Source organism: Falco peregrinus, chromosome 7 (assembly GCF_023634155.1).
Source record: "Falco peregrinus isolate bFalPer1 chromosome 7, bFalPer1.pri, whole genome shotgun sequence".
In the NCBI taxonomy this organism is placed as follows: Eukaryota; Metazoa; Chordata; class Aves; order Falconiformes; family Falconidae; genus Falco; species Falco peregrinus.
The window spans coordinates 20,951,098-20,969,126 of NC_073727.1; positions in this window are offsets into that span (position 1 = coordinate 20,951,098).

The following is an 18,029-nucleotide window of genomic DNA, read 5'->3' on the forward strand; positions in this document are numbered from 1 at the left end:
GTTTCCCTGTGGCATCATTTGTGGTCTCTGCAACTACTCTGGAAGGTGAAGAATTTTTGTGGGTTTTGGCATTTCAGCAAGTGGAAGCTGTGGGGGGGTGTGCTGCCCTGCAGCTTGTGTAGTCCTGTATGGTAACAGTGAAGGGTGCTGAAGGTTTTGATGTGAGAAGATTGATACTCAGTCCCTATTTGTGCAAAAAGTTTGCAAGAGTCCCAGCTGAAACAGGGTGGGTCTATTTTAAAATAATTTTAGCTATGACTAGGCAGCCTGATTTGGTTCAAGCTCACTTTTCAGAGGGAAGGGGAGAAAATAACTGTCTGATCAAGTGTTAAAATTTCTTTTTATTTAATTTTCCTTCTTATATTTGAGTGCCGGTGAGAGGACATCAGTAATCTGACGGTTAAAACAGAATACCTAAAGACTCTGGAATATTTACAAGGATATAAAGCCATCTGTTGGATTTAAAGTACAGTAGAGATGCCATTCATGAAAACATGTTGCCTTTAAAGAGATTATACTGTGCAAACAGGCTGTTCAGGGCAGCTGCGATGGGTTTCTTTACTCCATGTTATCTGCGTGTAAAACATGGTATTTTGATTCAATGTGTAGGAACACCTGATGCATGGGAGTGGAGAAGACAGAGGCAAACTCTGCTTGGAGCCTGTCCATGACTCACTTTGAACTCTAGCCGGGCTTTCCAAGCCTCCCTTTCTGAAGTCATTTGAGATCAGATCTGTCCCATCTCCCCTTTCCAACCTGTTCACCAACTCTGACAGGGCTTTGCAAGGCACTTGCTGTTCCTACAAGTATCTAGAGAAGTAGCAGCCCGGCAGGGAGACCAGTTAACCCCTGCAGATGGGATGTCCACCAGCTCACCTCATTAAATACGGGGTTCCTCTGGTGGGTGGTGATGCAGCACCAAAATCCCAGTCTCTTGCGCAAATACACCTTGAGGAAGCTGAAACTCAGCAGTCTGAGGCTGTTGGCATTGTTATTTTTTTAAACCCAAGTGTTTTTTGTTTAGTGCCATTGTAGGGCTGTCTTCCATGCTGTGTTTTCCCCCAAAGCAACAAAAGAAAACAAAGAGGAGGAACTGCTGTTGTGCATTAAATGTAACCCAGGGATGCTGGGCTGTGTTGGGTTGCTCGCAGTTTCTCCTGCTGTGTAAATGTCAAGAGAAGCCTGTGGCATTTGTCTTTCAGCGCCAGAGATTATGATCTTTTGATGTTCTGTTGCAAGAGTGTTGCTGATGGTTTTAGGAGGGTTTACTCTTAAAGCTCAGAATATGCTCCCCCAGTATCTTAAAGTGCTGGCAGAGAACATGGCCACTACACAGAGAAGAAAAAATAGTTTCTCATATAAATATTAGGGGGTTTGGACAAGTTTTGGTTGCTAATGTAGTGAGCCAAACTTTTGATTGAGGTAAAATAATGGGAAAAAAGACACAGAGTTACTCTCAAATCCCTATGGGGATTCATCAGGTTGGCTGGATAAATTCAGTGTTAGCTCCTGCTGCTTTTTAAGGAAAACGTACTTGGGTGTTTGTTTACGTAAAAGGAGTTGAAGCTCTTTCTTCTTTGTGCTACCGTTTACCTTTTAGCCAGTCCTATAAGCATCGTGGGTCAGGGCTGTGAGGTAAGGTGCTCCATGTTAATGCCGAAGGCTTTTGTGGCTGCGGGAGGGCTGTAGCTCTGCAAATGAGGGATGTCGTAAGAGCAAAATGCCCATGGCCTCTTGAACTTACTGCGGTAAAATGCATGTTTTATCATTCTTAAAGACACTAGGTGTAGTTACTAACATCAGGCTTGTTACAGCTTGTGCAGTTAAGTTGTAACAGTTTACAGGGACTGTAACTGTATGTAGAGAATCTGTTTGGTTCACAGCTGTACCAGTGCCAACAGCAATATTCTCTTTGAACTACAGGATGAAAGATACAGGGCATGTTGCGTGTTGGTTCAGGGGGCTGATTGCTGCACCCCAATGCTGTAATCTTCAGTACTTAATCTAAGTAGCTAAAAGCTGATTCATCGCTTGCCAAAAGTAAAAAGCAAAAGTTAGTGGACTGGATCCTTTACGCTGATTTAAAAGGAGGCATAATTACAGCTGTAGAATGGTTTGGGTGGGAAGGGACCTTGAAGACCATCTAGTCCCACCCCCCTGCCATGGGCAGGGACCCCTCCCCCCAGCCCCGTCCAGCCTGGCCTTGAGCCCTGCCAGGGATGGGGCACCCACAGCTGCTCTGGGCAGCCTGGGCCAGCGCCTCGCCGCCCTCACAGGGAAGAATTTCTTCCTAATATCTAACCTAAATCTCCCCTCTTTCAGTTTAAAACCATTCCCCCTTATCCCTAGTCTTACAGCTTGCCAGAGGTTATCTCCCCAGCCACCTTCAGCTCCAGGAGTTTCTAGCACCTACTTAGGCAGTGCTTCATACACTCGGCATGCCTTTTTTGAAATTATTCAGATGGTCTGAGCTTGGTATTTGTGTCTAGGATATAAATCTTCACACAAGGAATGTGTGTGGGAGGAGGAGAGACTTCTGTGAAGAGGTGGATAGCCAGGTGTCCAGGGAACACGTGCAGGGAAGGTGCTGATGCAGGGTTTGCAGTGTACCAGCTGCACTGGGAACATACCAGTTACTAGTGGTACCATACAGGGTAATGGTTTCAGGGTTGAACAACGTAGCCTGTGATCACTGATGGAAGAAAAAAGACTCATCCTTTTGGCAAGTGGTTAATTCAAAGGTACAAGAGATACAGGAACTTTGCTTCCTGGAGTCTCTTCCCTGATGTGAAAAAAAACTTGTGATGCCCTAGCAAAGTGCGTGCAACATTTTCTACAGGATATTTTCTCATTTAGCCATTTCCTTTTGGCTTGTAATTCCTTGACGGTATGAAATAAAAACTTTCTTGTCAAAAGCCTTCTCGCAGGAATAAGGGTTGTTTCAGAGTTATTTTTTTTTTTGAGAAGATAACTACTTGCCTTTTCTGTACTGTGCTTCATCTTCTCAGCTGCTACTTTTTGTGATGTGCAGAGCATCTGAGCTACCGCGGCCACATCCTACATGGTCACAGAGTCTTGAAGTCTGTGTTCACCAGTGGATTAGATGTGGTGTAGGAACACATTTGAGTAAGTACAGTACTTGGTGCAGTAGACTGAGACCTACACTTGACCTGAAGCTTTTTTCCCCTCAAGATTTGTTGACGTTGCTGCTAGAGTGAAGGATTCTCTCCATCTCTTTAATCAGTTGTTTCAGGGAGAGAACAGCAACTTGGACTATAGCGGGGAAGTACAGGGCTTTCTCTGGTTTCTGCATTTCCATAGGTTTGGGAAGGAGAGGAGGGGAGAAAAAAAAAAAAAAGCAAGCTGGGGCTTCCTGGGAAAAAGGTTCTCTTACACAGATCCTTAAGGGACACTTGTGCAGCACTGAATACATGAAGTATCCTCATTGTGCTGCCAGCAGTTGGCAAGGCTGCCGTTTCACCATGGGGAAGGCTTTGGCAATGCTGAATTAAAATGCTCCTGTTCTCCTCCACCTCTCTTTTTTTCTTCCTCAGTTGTGCTGGTCCAGCTGTTTGTGATTCCACATGGTGCACTGGATTGAAGAAACCAGTAAGGAAAAGTAACCCAGCCAAAAAGGAAAAGCCCTGCAGCCTGAGTCAGCATCTCTGGTGTTGAACATCACAATGATGCTTTTAGTAATCAAGTCATAGGCAAGATTTGTAAGGTGAAAATCCATGTGGCTGAACAAGCTGTCATCTAAGGCTCTGTCACTGCAACTGGATTCTCATGTAGACTGGAAGGATGAGTTTTATTATTTTGGGGAGGGGTTTATTAGGCACTGGACTGAGATTTGGGAGACCGAAGTCCTGGTCCTGCCACTGCTGCAGACTGCTGGTGTCACCGTGAGTGAGTTTATCTGCACCAGTCCTGGCCAAAGCAGGGCATTTGCCGAGTGAGTCCAGGCAAAATTTCCCGTTCTCATGTGCCTCTTGTGTGTTTAGTTTGGGACAGGGACTGCTTGGCTCTTGCATGGCTTTGATCAAAGCTTTAGGCACTAACCTGGGACTGAGCTATCAAGCAAGTAGTGAAGCCCATGTGGAGCTAAAGAGAAAGAGGCCATACCTTGATCCTTGCCCACTACACTAAAAAGCCACGCACTAACCATCTGTGTGATTGCCAACAGGACTGAAAACAGCTGGTTTACAGAAATACCGTACTCTGTGGGTGTGATCCTTGTACCATGCGGAGCAGCAAACCAAAGGGGCGGCAGCACATCTCTATGGGAAGAGCTCGGTTGTGTCGCTGGGTGTCCTGAAAGGCCGGGAAGATCTTATCTCACTCAGCTACCCAAGCACGGTGGGTTGAGAGGAAGGTGTGCACATTCAGCAAGTGGGCAGAGGGGGAACAGGGGTGAATCTAGAGTAGGAGTGGGAAGCAGATTAAGCCTGAGGCTCTGGGAGGTGCTGTTGCAGAAAGCTTTGAACAAGATGAGCATTTCTGGGTGCTACATGGAGAAGGAAAGGAAGAAGGCAGCAGTGTAAAGGAGAATGGAGGAAGTGACAAGAGCACTTCAGGAGCTGTCAGCTCCATGGCACCCCCTGTGAGGGGATGGGTGCTTCTGGTCTGCTGCTGGAGACTTCCAGCAGCAGAAGTAATTCCCAGCAACCCTGGTCCCTGCCCTGGCCCTTCTGGCAGTGCTACACATAAGTCCCAGCTTGGAGGAGCGCCCCACCACATGCTGTGCAAAAGATGCTCTGGAGTTTGCCAGGCTACTGGGTTTTAGTAATCTGCTCCTCCTAGAAGAAGGAAATGGTCTGTACGCGGCCATCACTTGGGCTTGCATTGTACCAGGTTAAAATTGTTGCCACTTTGGAAACATTTGAGGAGAGGAAAAAAAGGAATAGGATTAACTACTGAAGAATTGGGTCCCTTAAGGGCTGGCTGCATATATTGGTCTCCAAATTAGGAGCATCCTTAAACCTCTAACTCAGTTGCTGTTACAGGATGGCACCTCCTGTATGAGTGCAGAAGGAAGGGTGCTGTGCTATGAGGACCAAGCTGTCCTCCTTCCTGAGTTAAAATCAACCTTTCACTGTTTTCTCTTGCTTTCTTCACCTCCTTTGGATTTCTTACTAATAAGAATGTTGCCTCAACACCCAGCCTAGATCTGACTTTCCCTTCCCTGCCCTCAGGGCCTTGAGAGGCAGAGCAGCTTGTTGGAACATGTCCTACTCTCTTCCCTTTGGCTCTTTTAATTTGCATTTCTAATATTCCTCCTTTAGTGTGTTTCTGCACTTCAGACTGGCTTTTCTTGGTTGCAGTCTCTTGATCTGGATTAAAAAGAAAAAAATTTAAAAAAAACACAACCAAAAACACAACACAATACCTTTAAATCTGGATACCATTAAAAATATAAAACATGCAAGCTTCTCAGTAGTTTGTAATCCTCCCTCTCTCCCTGCAGCGCTTTTTGGGGTGTCTTTTGTCATGCACAGAGACTCTGTGAGTAGGATACACACTGGTAAGGGCTAGTGAGCTACAAGGCTCAGCTGACCACCAAGAAAGGCACCCAAAGTGTCTTTGTTGCCCAGACACATGCTCATCGGGTGGAAGGATTGGCCTCAGCTGCTTTGCTGGAATGGAACATCCATGCTGCTGAGGTGCCCTCATCCATCTGGGGTTGGGTTTTCTCCCCTTCAGGATTTTCTGCATTGAGGCTTTTCCTCTTGCAGCTTTGAGCTGCCACCTATCACATCTCGACAATCCTACCTTTGTCCTCAGATTTACCTTTTTTTATCTTGCAGGGCTCTGTCCTCTTTCTCAAAAGTTGGCAACCACCTCAGCTTTCAGAAGCAGGGTTATCCAGCTGGGCTGTGTCAAGGAGGCCTCGGATTGCAGCTGAACCTGGAGGATCGTGTGGTTTCGGGGCCAGCTTGCTGCAAGCTCCATCTAGCTTGTGTTCATGCCAGTTTAATGCACCAGATGGTTGCTTCTGTGCTGGAGGAGGTTGCTGGGTTATTAAATCACTCCTGCTTCTTTCTCAGTCTGGGGGGGTCTACCATCCTGGCATGATACTGGTCTAGAAGAGAACTTAACACTGAGTCAGGCTAGCAGATACAGTAAAAACCACTGGTGTTTCATGCATCATTCTTTCTGAGCAGAAAAAAAGCCCTTTCACCCAACTGCACGTGTAGATCAGGGCCCTGGAATCAACAGGATCTTTTCTTTTTACATCTGCAGCCAGCCAGGTGAAGTCTGCGTGTCCTCGCTGCAAGGTTGGAACCATGGAGCCCTTCCTGAGGGTCATTCCAGAAGTTCTGCTCTTCCCTTGCTTTTCTTTGATTTGGTGGCAGGCTCCTCAGCCTGGAAAAGTGATTGCTGATGATGTGGTGGAGGTCTAATATATATTGGCATGGAAGAGGGTAAGGAACAATGGTTTGCCTCACACAAGAATTAAGGTGCACCAGCTGAAATTATCAGGTGGCACTCAAAACAAAAGGAGATGTAATTGGCAGGGTGTGTGGTTTAGCTGGGGAGCTCATGGTGTTGGGACATCATAGATGCCAAACATGATATGGGTTCAAAAAACAACTAAACACGGGAAAGAAAAATCTGTCAAGGGTTATTTAACACAGAGACATCAGCTGTGACTCGAAGTCCCTGAGCAATACTGTATCAGGATGCCAGGGAAGCATAGCTGTTAGATTTTCCTCCGTGTACTGTGCCCTGGCTGTCTTCTGGTGGCCTTTGAGACAGCATGCAGGATTCAGATGGTCCTTCAGTTTGACTCAGTTTGTGAAGATACGGCACAACCTATAGCAGGTGCAGTGATACTGCTGATAATCGATAGCTTTGCTTCCTCTTTCTGAGGCTCTGCAGTCAAACGAGTTTTTTGTGTTTATTTTCCTACTGTAGCTTTCCCTCTTTTACAGAGAGACAGATGTTTTTGTGAATGGTACTTAACAGTTCTTTCAAACTCAATTTCAAAACATTTGGGAGCCAGGAGTTGTGAGCACTCAGCTTCTACAGTGAGCAAAGGATTTCCCCCCCTGCAGTTTCTGTTATACCATGATTTTGCAAGGTGTACACACTTTGTGACCTGAGGTTTTAAAAACTGGCCATTTGTTAGCATCTGAAAGCCTTGGAAATACCAACCGGCCCTGTTTTCTTTGCTTGCTCTCCTAATTTTGAAACACTGTGGAACAATTAGGGGGATGTAATTTAAAAAAAATCAGGCTCTGTCCCAACCCTGAACTGTCTTGGATCTTGTATATACCACAAATGCCGGGGATTTTTTTTTTTTTTTTTTGCAGGCTTGACAACACACCATTCTTGCATTTGAAATGGCTGGACAGTAAAACTGAAGTGTGTTGTCACTTTGTTATAAGTGCCTATCAGGGCACAGTGTTTTGTGTAGGATCTTACTTGTGCCCTGTAGCTGCGCCCACCTACTGCCCAGCTAGGCGTTAAGTGATGTGATTAATAGCTGTCACATGTGGTTGCCTCTGCCTCTGATCTCTAGGCTGGGGAGATCTGTGTGTGCAGTGGAGGGTTTTATTTTGCTAGCAGAGCTCTGAAAGTTTTTCGCTGTCAGGAAATTGTTTCTGATACTTTAACGTTGGTCTTTGTCCTGACTGAAAATTAAGACCTAAAAAAAAAAACCAAATTAAAATTGTACACACATATTTTTGCATGATGATGTTGTTCTTTATTTAGTTAAGCTTGCCAGAGTATTTCCTTTAGGTACGTTTAACAAGAGCATCTTAATCAGGATTCCTTTTTGGGCTGGTGAGCTAAAGGTTCCAGCTCACTGAGCTGTATGCTCAGAGGGGCCTGGGATACTTTATGTCATATTTTCATGCTCTGGATTCCTGCCCAGACAAGTTCTCCCAAGAGCAGGACATGGCCATGAGAAACAGCTGAGTTGGCTTAATGCAAACATGTAATAATGATCATACAGGGCAGAGTGAAGGTACAAGCATCTCCATGCATGGTTTTCAGCAACAATCATCAGCAGATATTTAAGGAGAGAATATAGGGAATAGGGTATTTCCCAGACTCCAGTCATAAGCAACTCAATGACTTCTTGAGGCAGAAGTTATATCTGGATTGTCATGTTTGATACTATGGAGCTATCCTCTGCAAATTGCCTCTTAAATCCGTGTTCCTTTTTGAGGACTTGGTGATCAAGCACTTGGTTCTCCTGTTGATTTTGGAAAGGCCATGAATGTATGGCACCCAAAGCTGCAGCTTCAACAGGCAAGCAGTGGCCTGAAGTCATGCAACTTAATGCTGACGTGACTTGGAACACTTTGGATTTAGTTCAAGAGCATGCTGATTTTTGATATAAGGGGAATGAAAAATAATATTTAATGATTTAGACAAAATCCCCTTTTCTGCCCCCAAGGACAGTTTTTTGTTGTTTTTTGGTGGTTTTTTTTTTTTCCCTGAGATTGCTTTTTCTGTGGAGGGAAAATTCCCAACCTACTTGAGTTGGCAAGCTCTTGCTTTTAACTAAAGCATATGCTGATGTATGTTTGTATCTTACTCCAACAAAAAGCTGTGGGTAAATGCAGAGCTGAAAGCAGCATGCAGTTCCCTTCCTCAGTCCAACAGTCCTCATATTGCTGTGGGTGGGGGGGAGGAATGTCGATTACAATTCAGTTGGCAGGAATGACAGCAAAATTCTACTGATTAAAAAAAACCCATGTAATTCCAACTCTATCACCTGTCCTACAGGGCACTTCACTGTAAATGCAGAAAGATTCTGAAAAGTGGATCTACAGCACCTGTTGCCTGAGACATGTCAAATGAGAAGAAGCAATAAGCTGCCTTTATTTCTATAAGAGGACTATTAGACCTCAAGAGGGCATTTTTTAGCCTCTTCATGCTAGATTATAAAGATTATCTAATAATTCTGTATGCAAAATGGAATTCTTAAATGCTTTTGCCTCTCCCTAGTTTGTAACTTGATGCCTTATTACCCTCAAGCAAAGGCAAGAAATTCTTAGGGCGGCTTTTCTTGGACAGTGGGTGCTGCTGCTGGCTGCTCGGCTCGCTCTGAGCAGCTGAGAGGGGCTGCTGCGCCTGTTGGGAAGGTGTCTGCCTGCTCTTGGACGCACCAAGCGTGCTCCTAGCACTTGAGAAATGATTTTGCAGCTGTCATAACAGTGGAGATGGCCATTTTAGATTTCGTTTTAAAGGCATTTTAACTTCTCTGTCCTGAAATCTCCCTTCAAGGTCTTCTGCCAAAAGTCAGCTTTAATTTACAGTGAAAGTTTTGAGGTTAATTGAACAGAGCACTTCAGAGATGAGGGATTTGAGTCTGTGAGACCTTGCAGATTTCATAAAATGCACTGATATGTTTTGGTTTTTAGCAAGCTTTTCTCAGGTTAATTCATGGAGGTTACACTTTTCAAGGCCGGTGAAACCCAGTGGTTCCCTGGACTGTAATGAGCTACACTGAGCAGTTGTGCATCTACTCCCGGCTCCAGCCAGTCACAGATTTTACAGGGTTTGAGCCCCTGACAGGGACGCTTTACATCACTTTATCAGATGAAGCCTGAGTCCTTGTCATAAACCCGTTATTTATTCTCCAAAGTTTATTTAACGAATGTGCTCAGAAAATAGAGTTGGGAAAGTGCCTTTAACTTGATTACAGGGTTTTCCTCCTCTGCTTTGTTCCCTTGCAGAAAATGACCCTGATGAATGGCATGTCCTCATGGGCTGTAACTGCCCTCAGCCAGTTCCACCTGAGGCGGCTTCTTAGCCAGCTGCGGCACTGGGAAGAGTGGAGGAAGAAACGCTGAATGTCTGAATATTTCGGGTATTTCAATAAACTGTTTTCTGAGTGTTCAGTGTTTCAAGTTTCCATCTCTTGAGCAGATGGAGGTGATCTCCCACCCTTCTTGTCCCAGAGTGCCCCGCTTAGTCAGCGCTGTGATTTCTTCCTCTGTGGTGTTCCACAGCTGCTCCTGCCACGCCGCTGAGCCCAACCTCTTCCTACCACAAGAGTCAGGAGGTGGGCTTTTCTCCATGTGGCAATACTATATATTTCTGCTAATGACAAAGGTTTTTCGCCAAGTAGTGAAATAGTCCAGAGTGACCATGTCTACAGGGGGCCTGTGATACCATTCTTGTGCTAAGATGGCATCATCAGCTCTGCTGCTGTGCAGTAGTGGATGCCTTTGTCTCTCCTGTCCAGCTGTTTGTAAGGGACTGGGGTGACACAAAACCTTTCCTACTCAATAAATGTAGATTGTAATTATAAGGGAGCGTATCTATGACTCTATTAATCTGATAGCTGTGTGTTTACTGCGTAAAAAGACTGTATATGCTGATGCATCTATCAAGAAACTCTAATCCACCAGCACTCCGTGAAGAGTAAACCGCCATGCAGACCACAGTAGATCATGCCTTTTGGATCACATGGTCACTTCACATTTTCCTGGTTTCTGAGCTCCTTAGGAAGATGCGTCATTGCATTGACCGTGAACCTAAGTTACAAAAAAAAGATGTTTTTCCAAAACCTTCTCTTTTGCATTCTTTGGTTTCCAAGCCTTCTCCTCCCCAACACCAACAGCTCCATCCATACGCCAAGGTTGCTAGGGTGGCCTGCTTCTGCTTTACCCAAGCATCCCAACAACTGCAGTGGTTGCCTCAGAGAGGTATGTCAGGTGCTGCCAGCCTCAGGTGGACACTGCTTGGATCAGAAAGTCCTATCTATTGAAGTGTCCCCTTTCTCATGGGGCTTGAAACCTCACTGTGTTTTCAGGTATGCACTGAACAGCCCAGCTATTACCCTGGAAGGCCAGGTCCAGATGAACCTTGGTGGAGGAAGACAATTAAATTCTTTGTGCTAATGGCCATTGTTCTTTTTGATGTGTGGTAACGTGGTGGAACATTTTGTCTGATTTTTGAAGACAGTCTGGTTTTCACATCTCGCACGGTACATTCCTTAATCCTTACTGCATTACAACATCTGCTTACCTCAAAGACCTGTATGATCTTGTTTTCATACCGGGTTGTGTGTTGTTCAGAAGGATAGACCTTCAAGAAAGCATCCCGTGATTTATTGGACAAAGAAGACTTACTGTGAACAAACTCTTCTCCTGGCCTGAGAGCTGTTTGATGTGCTGCTCCTACTCAGACTGGAAACTCATCCTTGTCATTAGCTGCGCTAATTATGCATCTTGTTTTCACAGCCGACTTGAAATGAACCCCTGTGTGGAAGGCTGCACTGTCACGGCCAGTAAGGAAGGAAGAAAAATGGATGCTGTGTGTACTCCAGACACTGTTAGTGGATCTAGTTCTGCAAAAATAACTGCTAAGGGTATATAATGTTTCCCATCTGCCTTTGTTTTTGGCTGTGTTTACTTACATTTGTTACAGAATGCACATATTTGGACTTTATAGAAGCTGTGAAGGGCAGGAAGATTGGTTGGGACTGTTTGTTCTGAGCCTTCCACGTGACACTCTCAGCATACTGCAGGAACTCTGCTAGAAAAACAGGAAAGTCAGCAAAAGAGAAGCGAGAGTGGCTTTAAATTAGAGCGCCTGCCTGCCTCTTGTGAGCTCTGTGTATCTACTCCAAGGTGTGAAAACCCTGCTTAAGGGCAAGCATCAGCTTGCTGTGGATTTCTTAGCAACATTATGGCCTCTGTACAAGCAAGTGTTCATGAAGGCTATGACTTGGGACCTGAGTTTTCCCTGCCTGGCTTGTTACCTATACACGCAAATATATCTCAAATCATAGTTCTTGTATCTGGGATCCATTTGTTCATCTGTTTTGTTGCTTAGATGTGAAGCTGCAAGACAGTGGGTAAACAGGCACGTATAGGAAAGGCTTCAGGGAACAAATGAAACTGTTTCCTTCCCTAAAATAACAAATGCATCTAATTCTGAGATCTAGGAATTCCTACTAGCTGGTTGCAGTGCAGGCCAGAGCTTCTTGAGGATTGTGTAACCTTCAAAACTTGAAACAGTGATCTTTCTGATACATTCTCAGGATAAACAACTGTTGCCTTGTGATTTTTTGTTACTTGGATATTAAATAAATCTCAAAATTCTACGGGTGACACCCAAAGTGGAGGATCGCTCTGTATTCACAGCTAAACCATAAAGGCTTCAGAAGTAGCAAGCAATGGGGAGAGACTCAAATGCTAAATCTGAACAGAGGAGGTTGTTAAGCCTCTATTTGTTCTGGGACAGGATCCACTAGATGTACATCCTTGTTGATAGGGCTTACCTAACCTGCTCTTAAATCTCTTTGCCACAGAAACTCTGCTCCCTCCCTGAGTGATCTTGTCCGGGACTTCCTTACAGCTAAAAGCTTGTCCTAATGAATAATCTTCCTATTATTTGAGTACGTGGCTTTGAAATCAATATATTTCATGTGGTGGTGGGTGTTGTAGTGTTGGTAGTGCTTTGCACAAGATTGGCTCCTTGTCTCCTCTAGCTACTTCTGCTCTTCACAGAACTGTCTCTGCTCCCTTCCCCTTTTCTCAGTTTTTTGATAATTCTTGTTGCTCTGGACTGTCATTGTGTCTCATCTCTCCTGTAAAACCTGTCACCATGAGGATGGAAATGAGCATCGTGGATGTAAAAGAAAACAGATAGAGCATCTGCCATCAGTGCATTAGCAGTATTAATGTGTCTCACATTGCAGTGGAGAAATGCCTGTCTGTAAGGGGAGCTGCCCTTGCAGGACTGCTCTCCTGTGTTCACAAAAAGATGTTGATTATACAAAAGCATCTGAGGAGTGCTGAGGTCTTTATCCTGGTATGTTACAGTTCAAGATGTCATATGGTCCCCTTATGCAGAGAAATGTGACTGCAGCCACTGCAGTCCCTAAGATGTGTGCACCCAGTGCTGGAGTTAAACCTGTTGCAGAAACTCCTGCTTTCTCTGACTGGCCTGCCTGGAGAAAATGTTACCTTTCTGACAGTGATCTTACCCAGAGTGTTGAACAGCCACTATCAGCAGAAGCATGCCTCCTTTGCAGCCTACCTGAAGGGCTAACACCTGTGTTTTCACTTTGCAGGAGCTCACAAGAACTGGAATGATGCCAAGTCATTGATCTTAAAAATAAGGCATCCGTTGTTCACACAGTGCTTCACCTCTCATTTGGGAAAAAAAAAATAGACTAGGCAAATCTAATTGAACCAAAGAGGATCAAGGTCATTCTAAATAAAATCTTCCCCATCTATTCTCCTTCAAGGAAATGGCAATCCCATGTGACACACCTTTGTGTGCAAAAGCAATGCCAGTCACTCACAGAAGGAAGATTTCAACTGACTTTGATTAGTACGAGGTTCTCTTTCGCCTGCCAACACAATGTGACACCTTCTTCTGCACAAGGGCAGCCTGTGTCAGATCTGTTGGGGATGATGAACATCAGGGTTAAACCAGTTCAGCGCCACAGGGAGATGTTTCTTCTTTTCACATTCTGTGTGGCCGAGCTGACATCAAATTGAAGTTCAGTCTCCCTCCTTGGTGACTTTGTGGCTACCGTGGCACATTCAGACACCACAGGAACTTTATCTAGAACTGACAATTTACTCATGCCTTTGTCCTCTGGTGATCATATCATGTCTTGTTATGTTCTCCAGTTCACGTGGGTCCTCTGAGCCAACCTCCTAGCACTGCTTTCAGATCACTATGATCCTATGCAGTGATTATCCCCAGCCACACATTTTCAGTGAGAATTTTGAGGAGAAATAAAATGCATCAGGCTGTACCACTTTCTCCTTGTGTGGAGACTGTGTAACTTCCTTCCCCTGACATTTGAGCAGATTTTTTTTTTATCCCAAAGTTACATGTTATAATCCTAAACTGCTGCATATGCTGCTTCTTATGGGAATTACGCATACTTGTCTGAGGGCACAAATGGGGTCTAAATCAGTGTTCATCGATAAATGTGATGCAGCACCTGCTGTTCTCAGGGAGTGTAGATTAGTATGGTTTCCCCAGGTGAGCGATCTGGTAATGGAAGAATCTGCTAGTGTCTTAATTGCGTGACTTGAATCAGTTTCTGGCTGAAAAGCTGTAGTTTGTTCTCTCTGCTTCCCATGAGCCTTGTCTGGTTGAGTCCATGTGCCCAAGGGCTGTTTTACACTATCCATGCTCCTGATCAGGACTGCAGCTCATTACAGATATCATTGGCTTTCCTAGGCTGTGTCACCAGGTCCTTGACTGCCCAGACATCAGAGGGCTGTAGTAGCTAACTGATTTGCAGTTGCTAATCATCACCTTCACATTTCAAACTGCCTCTTTTGCCTTTCCTTCCAGTGCCTCTTCTGCATGTTCCTACTCTTACTGAGGTCACCAGCCCTGTGGCAGTGGTAGGACCAGGTAGGTTCTACAGTGTTTCTGAGCAAGGTCATGCTTCCTAAAAGAGCAATACAAGGAGATGGCTCCCCCTTCCCCATCAAGGCCAGTATCTCACATATTTGCAAAGTCCTAAGTGGCTTCACTAACTGAGGCCTCAGCCCAGCAGCATGAGTCACCTGGTTGGTCTTAGGAGCAGAAACCAATGTAGAGGGGACTTTGTTCAGTCAAGAGGATCTTTTCTGGAACAGGGACTGCAGGAATTATGTTTGTGCTATCTGCACAGCCCAAGAGTTGTGACACCATGCTTCAGAACTGGAGATACATCCTATCAGTGCACACATGTTTACAGCCCCAGCTGACAGCTGTTCAGCAAACTCCTGTTCAGCTTCTAGCATATCACGAGACAGAGCCTGCTGGCTGATTTTGTGCAGGAGATGGGTGTAGCTGTTCCAAGAAGAAAACTCATCCTATGAACATACTTGCTCTTCTAAGTAGGAGGACATGTAGAGAATAAAGTTAGTGGAGCTGCATGTCCACAGCGAGGATCTCACTGAGTGTTAGACTCTACAACTGAAAACTACAATAGTCCTAGAAAGGGAATTCACTTGATACCAGGTACATTGAACTGGGATCGGATGGTGCTCTCCATTGGAGACATTTTGTTTTATGCTAGTTTGGAACATGCCTGATAAACTTCTTTACAGGACAAAAGTGAAAGACTGAATGCTTCATGGGCTATTACCCTAGGGTCAACATGCACTTCATCACAGGAATGTGTCCTGTGAGCTGACAAGCCTTCTGAAGAAAATGCAGTCCTACATCTTTCCTTCCCATGTCCTCCAAAGCACAATCAGAGCTCTATTTCTTGCTTACAAATGCTGCCTCTTCATTTTCCTTTCTGGGGAAATGATCTTCGCTTGAAGCACCTGCCCAAGTGTTTCCTATCAGCATCAGAGGAAGCAATCTCTACTAATGCTTCTCTTACACCCAAATGCATCACTGTAAAGTAGGCTCTGGGGTATCAGATGCAGTCCACATTGGTCTGGCATAGATAGCCATCTGTGTGCAAGGTCTCTGGACTGTCTCCCTTGCCTCAAGTTACAGTTTGCATCATTCAATGCTGATCTCTTTTGCACTTTTGCATTGCTGTTTCTTTGTTCTACAGGACTGGGAGGTGCACAGGTAGCTGGAGCAAAGGGCTCCCTTGGGGGTAAAAGGAGGGCCCAGAAGGCCTCCCCACTGAGTGCCTGCTGGCCTGGGACTGCACGAAAGAGGTGTGTTACCTCAGATACCGTGATCCATGCTGGTGCCTCCCTGACTGGTAGCCTAACAGGAAAGCCATGGAGTGAAGTCCATGGTGAACTCTCTCCTGGAAAGACCGCTAAGTCTCCAGTGAGAAGTGCATGCACACAGCACCCAGCTTATAAAGTCATCAGGGCCTCTGCACACTAGTTCTGTCCATTTCCTCCAATGCTGTCCTTCACTTGGTCTCTTCATTCCTTCTCTCCACTCCTTTGCCTGCCTCAGGACTGTGAATCTCCCTCTCTTCTGTTTCTCAGCCCATCACGTGCTATTTATTGCCCCCATGTGTAGTACTTCTGCTCCCCAGCCTGCCTCTGGCTGGTTTACTTTGAGCAAATGTTGTGAACTGTCTGTTCTTGTTTGCAGACAGCCCACTGACAGGCAATCCTATCTGTTTGGGGTGATACGCAGACACTCCCCAAATCAATGGGAAAATACAGTAACACTGTATGGAGGCAGCAAGGACAATGTTGCACATTGTCTTGGGGAGTACTGGCCAAACATCCTTCGAGAGAGGGGCCTTACTTGGCTGAAACTGCAGAAACCCAGTAACACAACACAGTTCGATCCAGTCCAGGCACCCCTGATTTCCTAGACAACTGGTAAAGCTGTGTGTAGCAGGAAGTTCTTAATGAGCAGCCAGGAGGGATTAGAAAGCCTTGAGCAAAGTATTCGGACTTAAATCTGATCCCGTGTCACACTTTCTAAACTCTTAAGAGTGTCCAAGTGTGCTGCCTTTTTGCAGCCTAGGAAGCTGGGCTCGATATGGGAATCCCACTCCTATATCAAGGTTTTACTGCTGTTTCTGGCTGAGGGAGCAGGTGACTTCTCAGGGGAACATCGTGAATATGTGGATCAGTAGGATGTCCTCTGAAGGACAAAGGAGACAAGCTGCTGGCAAACCAGACACCATGTTTGATGGATCATGGATTTGATGGACCATGTTAAGTCTTAAACAGGGGATGCAGTCAGCAATGCCTGCTTTCAGACAGAAGCGGTCTGAACCCTCCTTTCCTTAAGCCAACCCTCACAAGTCTTCTCATTGCCAGCAGCATTTGTTACAGAGCTTCCACAGCTCCAGACCCTTCCCCTCTTTTCTTCTGCTGAGCTGTACTAGAAAATGTTACTTCCCCACCCTGCACACACACTGCCCGCGCCCCCACCCCACCCCTCCCCCGGCTTATTCCAAACACTTCTTTCAGAACCATAAACATTTAACTCCCCAAATAATCTCGAAATACAAAGGCTTTGAGATAAGATTAACTTGCCACAGAGATGTTTATAAGACTTTTTCAAGACTTGTTTTTTTCCCCCCCTTGCCTCCTGCATATAAATTTCACCACTTGGGAGGTGGATTTGGGATTGTTATGTAACAGCTTAGCTACATATAATTAAAGTGCACAAAATTATATATGAAGCAGGCATATTATCTAGTGTTGATACCAGAAGCCTACCTGCATTTGAAATGCATATGGGTGAGTTTGTGGAGGAGAAAAACATTAATGACAAGTGACCGTAAATATACTGAATGTGCAGATACCATGTCTGGTTCAGAAAGTCTTTCAGCTGTACGTCACAGAGGTCTGTGATAGTATTGTGGGGAAAGAGCTGCTGTTAGAGACAAAAAAGACTGGAGTAGGATGATCTTTGCTTGATTCGCTGTGGCTGCTTTTATGTTCTTATTTCAGTTCACTGAGGGATGAGCAACACCTGCCTAACCAAAGCAATGAGCAGATGAGGACCTCACAGGGATTTGCAAACCAACCACTCTATTAAAATGCCATTTTTCAAAGCAGTTTATTATAAGCAGAACATTGAGGCATAAGCAAGCTAAGCACAGGTATTATACTTAAGTATGGGTCATTTCTGTTGGCTGGACCCACTTGATTGTTATTCATACAATGCAGTCATTTTTGTGTGGTGTTGAGCTTATCAGTTTATGTTTTAAAAATGGTTAGCGCTTGAGTTATGTTCACCCTCACTCCCAGCAGTGTTACGTAGTGTTTGAAGGTGCTCACCTGGATTTCACATTTAAACATATATTTTTGAAACGTTACCTATTTTTTCTGGTGTGTTGTACTTCACAGTGTTTTGCAGGTGACAGTTTTTCCATCTTGCCTAATTTCTGCTCATAAACAGGTCTTAAACTGTTCACAGTGGGGAAGAGGAGAGGTATACCACTTTCCAGCTCTTGCTTTTTCATCTTCCTCCATGCAGAGAGGCAACTTTCTAATATTTTAGTTATTCCTGAAGTCTTGCCATCAGTGTTCTGCCATTAATTACCACAGAAGACAGTTACCATGGTCTTAGAGGGCTTTCGCCTTCCACCTGCTTCATGAGGTGGTAGCTCCTGGTTTCTATTTTCCTTTTTTTTTTTTATTTGGATACTTAAAAGA